This window comes from Anastrepha ludens, chromosome 6 (genome assembly GCF_028408465.1).
Source record: "Anastrepha ludens isolate Willacy chromosome 6, idAnaLude1.1, whole genome shotgun sequence".
NCBI lineage: Eukaryota > Metazoa > Arthropoda > Insecta > Diptera > Tephritidae > Anastrepha > Anastrepha ludens.
The window spans coordinates 69,947,607-69,956,495 of NC_071502.1; the positions used below are offsets into that span (position 1 = coordinate 69,947,607).

An 8,889-nucleotide genomic window follows, 5' to 3' on the forward strand; every position below is an offset into this window, starting at 1 on the left:
TCCATTGCTAGTTAATTTCATTTAATCATGTAAATATAATATTAAAATAAATTTAATTTTCATTTGAATGGTCACTATTTGCTTCTCCACAATACTTCAAACGATTCGCTCATTCAGCTATTGCAGCACGCACGGTTTCCATGGATATTGACGTCGCAGCTCAAACCAAATATTGCTTGAGACTCTCTAAATTTCTGTGAGGTTTACGACAGGCCAAGTTCTTCAATTCTGACTACAAATTGTAATCCAATGGATTCAGACCTGGACTTCCAGACGGCCAATCTTCTGCGGCTATGAAACCAGGAATATTGTTTTTTAGCCACTGCTGGACGAATTTGTTCTCGCCGTAAGCGATATAAAATTTTTCACAGAACTGGCAAGATTAAGTACATATTAGTTCAATTATATCGGTTTGGCTTGAATGCTACTTTTAAAATTTTCTACTTTAGAATTTGCTTTTGTGAGTACTTTTGAATTTGCATCTCATGTGCAATGTGCACATGCAGCTAATTTTTTTTTGTGTCGCAACAGACTACCAAGTACATCACTCAGACACCCATTGTACTACCCTTAGGTTCCATTTTTAATTTTCTTTAAGTCTACTCGACCTTCGAAGGAATCAGAGTAGGTCTTGTGGTGCCAAGGAACCGAAGTGGTCGCTTCTTAACACATCGGTGCCAAAGACCTCGAGCGTGATTCGAGCGAAGGCTGAGCAGACGCATCCTCCTCTACACATGCTGGGTCGAGCGTACTATCTGAGATCCCCACCTTTTCCATGTGCTTAGTCCATAGAAAGTGCATCGTCACCAGTTCAACTAGCCTCCTACAGTCCCCTCTGCTTAGTGACAGAAGGAACTGAGACAGTCAGTCGTACATGATAGGTAACATCAGTTTAGTCCATCTGCAGCCTCTGTCAGTCTGACAAGCATGCTTGTGGGTTAGAGTAACCCATTTTGCTAACTAGTTGGCCCCAGAGCTCATTTCGGCTAAAGAGTCAGAGATCTCGTTACCCGCGGATATCCACGTGTCCCGAGACCCATGTTAACATCAGGATATTATATCTGCTGGTATAGTTCAGCCTGGATTTACAGGACTCGACTACCCCTGATGTGGTTGGGGGACTGTCTAAGCCCATTGCGCAGCTTTGCTGCCTCTCCATTTGTTTTCCACAACAAAGTTCATCGCTTCTTGAACAGCATACACCTTCGCCTGAAGCATAGATGCATGCATTCCAGGAGCGAAGTGTAGTTTTGTCCCGCCTGATTGCTCATGGACACCAGAGCCGGAACCATGGTCGGTCCTGGCGCCATCTGTGAAAATGCGAGAGCAGTGTTTGCCGGGCTCATTTTCTGAGTTTAACCACAGTTGAGCCTCTGGCACCACCACACTGTATCTCTTGTCAAGCACGACTCTGGATGGCATGGAGTTGAGGGGCATGGTGAGGATCGTTGGATCGAAGTCCATGTCTTTTCTTTTTTCCAATGCCGCACAGGGGCCATACTAGTTCCCATTGTGTTTCAGCCTTCAAATGGCCTTCAAGGTCTCTCCTTGGATGAGAGCATCAAGAGGTGGTAGACCAACCGAAGCATCGAACCCAATCCTTAGGCGTGTAAAATTGTTGACTGTTGTTTTCCAATTCCGGACAGTGCATTGTTGTCTCGATAAGGTCCTTCTAACTTCCACCAGAGAGAGTCTACTCATCCAGACCACTGATGCATAGCTTATAATAAGTCTTATCATAGCCGTGTAGATCTTTAGGATCTTACTAGAGAAAGACCCCACATTTTCCCAAAAAACACCCTTGCACGGCCAGAAGGCTGTCAGTGCTTTGGATGCCTTTGTTTCAACGTGTAACTTCCAAAGGAGTTTACTATCGAGGATTATTGATTGGATTGATTTCTTTCGATAGCTGGATTTAGACTCCCTTTACCATAGTTTAGACGAATCCATCAATCTTCCTTCTTCTGGTGATGAGGACGATACCAGTCTTGGTGGGGTTTGCCGATATCCTATTCGCACATCACCAAGTGTCAATCATATCCAGAGCTTTCTGCACTTTCCTAAAGATGTTCATAAACGAAGGGCCTGTTACTAAACAGGCAACGTCGTCCGCACATGCTTTTACGTAGATTCCTGAATCGTTTAATGTGGTGAGTAGAGGATCGATCACCCTGCGCCAGAGCAATGGAGACAGCACACTGCCTTGGGGGCAACCTCTATTAATACCGGATGACACAAGCAGTTCTTCTTCTGCTCGCACTGTGACGATTCTTTGGGCCAGCATCGAACAAATCCATTTCACTAGCACCTGGACCACTCCGTGCCTACTAGTAGCGCTGGATATACTATCAAAACTGGCATTATCAAACGCCTCACTATGTCTAAGAAGATGTCCACAGCGTAGTGTCTCCTGCCGATGGCCAGCTCTACCATAGCAACAAGGTTTTGCAGTGCCGACTCACAGGATTTCCCACTTTGATAGGCATGCTGAAATGGATACAGAGGGCAACCTTTCAGCGACTTCTGACGTATTCGCAATTCCACCAGTTGTTCGAGGCTTGTCAGCATGAAAGAAGTTATACGGATGGGTCTAAAGCTTTTGGTGGTGTAGTCATCTCTTTCAACCTTAGGGATGATGGCGACCCTTATCATCCTCCAAGAGCGTGGTATATAGGCCAGTGTCAGGTATGCAGTGGACTCTGCACCTTCCTTCAGCTTGACATGATATATGCCATCTGGTCCAGGTGACTTGTGCGGCCGCATTCACCACAGATATGGTAACGTACCAGTCATACCGAGAAGGTGTAGCAGCTGTGACAACCACCTCTGACAATAAGGGCTGTTGCCGGCCGACGTTTATCTCACTTTGCCTATTCGTGAAGGAGCCATCATATTTCCTAAGTGACCCTAGCTTTGCAGTTAGGTCCCTTTTCAGGATCGTAAACTATTTCGCCATGTCACTTAGAGATTCAATTCCACTACAAAATTTCCTATTAGAAGCTCTTTTCGATTCCCGAATAAGCCTCTTGTAGTTTTTCTGAACACCACGGAATCGTTCCCAGTTCTGGACTCACGCCTCAATATCTAGAGTTGAGTTTTTCAACAGCCGTGGCGCGACGTCAAGATCCCGCAACGCCCCCTAAACTTCTGCCAGTCTGTTTTTCTGGGATTTCTAGAGGGTAATGGCATTTGTGCTTCCTGGCCACACTGAAACTCAATGTACCTGTGGTCTGGGCACGAATCTTCGGCAATGACTCTCCAGTTCTTGACTGACCACCCAAGTTCTGAGTTTTCTAGGGTGTGGTCCTTGCTGTGTATGTCAAGGCAAGACGAAGCGATAAAGTCGAATAGCCGAGAACCCCGTACATTCCTGCTGCCCCAGATCGTATCCTGGGCACTAGCATCGCAACGGAGAAAAAGGCCCAGATTGCGCCGCTCACAGAACCAGGTGAAGGCCCTTCCAGAGCATCGTAAAGAAAATAAGCAGATACAATCACAAACTTGTATGGCAAAAGAATTGCTCAAGACCCGTCACAGTGATATTGGATGATACTATAAGACCGGTCCTAGGTCTACTCGAACTCCTGTCATATAATAACGTGGCTCCTTTCAATGCGATAAAGCCACAGAGGCGGCTCCTAAAGACCCAGGACTCTCGCACCGTTGATATGTGGGGTAATTTGTGCAGCTGGTTAAGCCTTCTGTAGTGCGGTTGCGGCTTTGGAATGCTACAAGTTAATTATAGGAACCGTCCAATCATTCGGGAAAGACGTGGAAACTAACCATTTAAAAAAAGAGACTTAGACAGTTCCTGTACCGAGAGCCCACTCACCCCAGAAGAGCAGCCCCTTCCTTTCCTTCCCGGTTGCTGCTCTTGGTGTGCGAAAGGACTCGTCAAAGACTCCTGCTGATGCCCGAATTCTGGGCTCGTAGGCAGGGCAGACTTTGCTATAGACCGCGAAGCAAGTGGTCTCCATGGGAGGCACGTTATTTACCACGGTCCTGATCCACTCGAAGTTGACCAGAGACGCGCACGTTACCCTTATGGTGCTGTCCTTTGTCTTATAGGTTTCCGCGTTGGTTTCAAGATCGGCGACAATAATCTGGCGCATCAGTCGACTTTTGCAGTATTTGATTTCTTCATCCGCCAGCTGATGGTCAGGCCCCAATTTGCCGATCACAGCCACGGGTCGTGGGCCAGCAGACTTTTACTAGAAACGTAAATAATTTCAAGTAAGTAATGAGGTGGGTAAACTTCAAAATGCGTGTATGACAGCACTGAGTAATAGAAACTTCCGAAGAGAATAGTTTAGTTATAAACCAAGTGGCTTTTCATAGAATACCAATTAAATACTTGTTTCGACTTTTGAGTATTGATGGCATCTACGCCCACTCTTAGACTACCCCTGCCCGAACATATAAATGTGTGAAAAGGGTCAGCCCAGAAAAATGAGAGAAATCGTCAAAAAAAGTGGAAACATAGCTGACATGCTAAAAATAACACCCAATATGCAGCCAGAAATAAAGCAACAGATACACAGACAAAAACACACATATCCTTTTACAGAATAAGTATTTCGCTTGCTAAAGACTATTGAGCTAGAACTAAAAATGCCGTAAGCAACAAAACCAAAGTGACGACAGCGACAATTACAACTACATCTACAAGAGGGGCAGTGATTTTGACGGTGAGTACAACGCCGCCGATGATGGAAGCAACAAAAGTCAAGTGTAGTTGTAGTTGCCCCGCAGCACAATCAAAATTGAATGGGGAAGGGAGAGAGGTAAATAATTAGAGAGCAGGGAAGGGAGCAAGGAGAGGAAGAATGATTGAATACGACTATACTGAAATAAACAAAAGCAAAAATGAAAAGGAAAAGAATCGAAAGCAAATTTTTGGGTGTCTGCAGCAAACCACATCAAAAGAGTGAACAGTTAAAGAATGCGAACAGAGTGCAAGAAGTTTAACCTAAAGAGCAATGGAAAGTGCTGTAAGAGATTTGGAAGCTCAGCTGAATTTCTATGAAGTGAAGGCAATAACTGAAAGAGAATAAGAGAGAAGATTTGCTGGAAAAGCTGGATGAGAATAGCAAATTTTAAGGGGAGGGAGAAAAAGCTTTTTCTGAAATTTGTTTAATTAAAAAGTAAATAGTTTATAAAACTTTTGATTTGCGATTTTGCGATAAATACGCACTTTCTTACTTCATTAATATCACTGTGCTCGAACTCTATTTAGGCAGCCGTTTTGATAGTTGCCGCTGAAACCTCACTTAGAAACAACGAACTCATATATTCAGGTGATACGATCTTGCTAAATATCAGAAATAGGGGGCTGATATTAAAAAATAAGAAAAACATTTTAGAAGATATCGTTAAAACTAAGGGAGTTGCTTAGAAAAAGATTACAATTTTAGCAAGTTTGCTAAAAAATCAAAATAAAATATGAGAAATATATATTATAAAAATTGATATTAAAAGAATTAAAAAAAGAAGAAATTAAAATGTTATGCAATTTCTTTTCGCTGTAAGAGTTTTACGACGACGTAGACATAGCGCAGTGAATAAACATCCAGCGGTTACGCTGGCTGAGCCATGTTGTCCGAATGGATACAAACGCTCCGGCTCTGAAAGTATTTTCGATGCGGTGCCAGCTGGCGGTAGCAGAGGAAGAGGAAGGCCTCCTCTGCGTTGGAAAGATCAGGTGGAGAAGGACTTGGCTACACTTGGTTTGTCCAACTGGCGCCGGTTAGCTCGTGAAAGATACGACTGACGCGCTTTGTTAAACTCGGTCAAAATCGCGTAAGACCAATTAAGAAGATGAAGAATTTCTTTTCGCATCGTATAAGATTAATATTTAAATGTTTCTTTATTTAAAAATTTATAAACCTTCGAAAAGAGCTCTCAGTGACCTCAAAGGAAATTTGTACAATCTGAAAAAACGGAGGACGCCATTGAAATTAAAGAGCTTCAATTGGGTCAAATTGCCTTTGGAAACCTCTGCCAAATATTGAACTTGCGAGGTGTATTTAATGAAGTAATTAATATATGAGGAAATAATTTATAATTTTTAGTTGATCAAACTTTCTTTTCCCCTTTGGCACTCGTACGTAACTTGCATAGTTGCGGAGAGTCTATAAAAATATTTGGCTCAAAATACTTTAAAAAAGCTCGTCGAAACAGCTGCTTTCCTTTAACTAAATAACTGAAGTTATTTACATATACTAAAAATGTGTACACATACATACGCACATATATGGCGCTTACATTGACAGCCGATTCGATGAGCTGTTTATGTTTCATACGAAAAACCCCGAAAACATACACACAGACGCACGTACATTTAAACTCCCATCCGTATCATACAGGCAAGCAAGCAAATTAAGGAGCCACACGACCTATCGAAAAGTAGGATAAAAGCTTTGGTTAAAGTAGATTTGCAACTGTTGTTGGGAAAAATTTAAAAAGAGAACGGAAAGGATTGTGAGAAAGAGAGAGAGAGTTGCAGAGAGCAGTGAAGCAATAACTAAGTAAAGCAGGATTGCAAAAAACTCCAGTTGCCGAATTTCATTGATAACTCCACGCAGTCGAGCCAACAAGATAAGTGATTTCTTTGCTGGAGCTGATGGTGCTGCTAAAGTTTGATGCGTTGTTCTACACAAAACCTACTTTACTTTTATTCCGTTGAGCTGCGTGCTAAAGCATTAAACACTGAGTATTTTATACAATGCGGGCCTCGCTTTCTTTCGCGCTTTCTCTCTCTCGTTTTCTCTCTCTCTCGTTTTATCCTTATCTCTCGCAATGCATGACCTGCGCTCATTCGCGAGCACCAGCTGCTACTGCACGAATACTCAAAGCAAGTTGACTTGCGACCAGCAAATTCCAATTTTGTTTGACAATCGTCTCCTAAATGTATGCCACATAAACTCATACACTCTTGCATAGCTGGTTGACTGCTTTCACTGGTGTTATGTGTGGCGTTGTACGGGCATACGCCAGGACTAGTCTACGGTGAATATTCGATGAAAGCTGACCAGTGGCAACGGCTGCCACCGCACGACGCCAGTTTGACGCAAAAGGCGCATAAGCAAACCGGTATTAATATTTTTATAGCCCAGATAAGGGAATAAATATAAAGCAAAATAAGTTTCAAAGTTGAATTGAAAGCAAACATGTGGTAATAATTTGCTTGCTAATTTGTTTACTAGCGGCCAAGTGAAGTTGAAGAATTGTAAATAAATTTATATGAGCAATTTAGTGTGCTAGCAAACCAACAAGGAGTAGAAATACGCAAAACAAAAAAAAAATAAAGTTAAAAATAAAATAAAAATCTAATGCACGTGCAAATACTTGTCAGGATTACGCTGTAGTAGTGTATGTGCGCGCGCGTGTGCAGGTGTATGTGTTTGTATGCTTGCCCATAATATTTCGGGTCTAACTTGCGTGCGAGTGCGTTCTACTTGCTTGTTTGCGCTTGAAGCGGTGCAGTACGAAGCAAACACATTTCACCTGTTTCAAGCGAAAAATCACGTAAACGTCAGCGGTGAGTTGTGAGACGTGAGTTTCGTGCGTGATACGTTGTTTACTTTGAACATTGCGTTTCTACAACATTGTCTTCTTGTATAAAATAGATGGCATGTGTCAACTTCAACTTGAAATGAGGCAGTGAAATTGGTAAAAAGCAGAAAGCGCACAAAAGTATAAACCTAAAAAATATGAACACACAAAAATGTTCTGTTTGCAAAAAACATAAAAAAGGCAAGAAATAACAAAAGTAAGAAATGCTACTTGACACCTTTTTCGCGAGCATAAATCAAATAGTACATCCGTTTGCGTGTCACGCGTTGCACGATTACAAAATAGACCAGCAGAAGCATACATCTGCGGAGCTTTAGCAAAAAAAAAGTGTGCTACAATTGTACAATTCACAGTCACTTTTCCATTTACATTCCGATTCATATTCGCATTCGTAATCGCAATCGCATATTCGTGTTGCTGCCGTTCCGGTTGTTGCAACGCCATGAAATGCATACAAAGAAAATTTGCATATATTATTCATAAACTCAAATACTTGTGAGAGAAACAACAATGACAACTATTGCTACTAAAACAGCAAACACGGTGAGTGCAATGCCAGCGAACGAAAATAAAAAAAGAGAAAAGTTAAAAAAAAAATATTAAAAAAGGAAACAAATAAATAGAAAGGCGAATTTCAAGTGTCGCGCCCGTAAGCAGTTGTTTTCATTGCATACTTTACTGAGTCCGGTCTGCTTGTTGCCTTTCACATAACTACTATACACACACATACATGAGTGCATACCTACACCTTTGTAGAGAAAAACGTGGCTTGTTGTTAACCTAAATATTCACTGCACGAGAATAAAAAGTATAAAAAATAGTAATAATAGCAGAAATTCAAAAAGCGGTGCAGTTGAAAGTGTCATTGCCATTTGTGTTGTTAGGTGGTGCAAAAAAAGAAATATAGAATTTATATGAAAATAAATATTCAAAACTCAGAAAAGAGGAAACAAGAGGTATATACATATGTGTTTGTATAAATATATAAAAGAATACATTTCTACGTAAGTTGTATGCGAATTTCACATTAAATTGAGTTTAAACAAAAAAAAAAAAAAACAGAGAAAAAAATGTGAAAAAAGTAAAGGGGAAAAATGTTACAAGCAGTACGACCGGAAAAGTGTAGAGATAAATTTTACAAGTTTGTAATAAATCATAAAATATTGTGAGCGAGTGAAAAATTTGACTAACAAAAGAATCCGATGTAACTTTTACTGAAAAATAAATACAAAATTGTGCACACACAAACGCATTCAAAGTAAGTAGACTTTAAGTTAACAAAAAATAATTGAATTTAATTTATCGAAATCAACT

General features: G+C 41.2%; 1 long non-coding RNA gene across 1 annotated transcript; it reads left to right on the forward strand.

Annotated features, from left to right (window-relative positions):
- Positions 1 to 6,929: 6,929 nt before the first annotated feature.
- Positions 6,930 to 8,634, forward strand: LOC128868695 (uncharacterized). The gene is made up of 2 exons (XR_008455147.1): positions 6,930 to 7,540; positions 7,629 to 8,634. It is a non-coding gene; the product is annotated as an uncharacterized LOC128868695 (long non-coding RNA).
- The last annotated feature ends 255 nt before the right edge of the window (positions 8,635 to 8,889 follow it).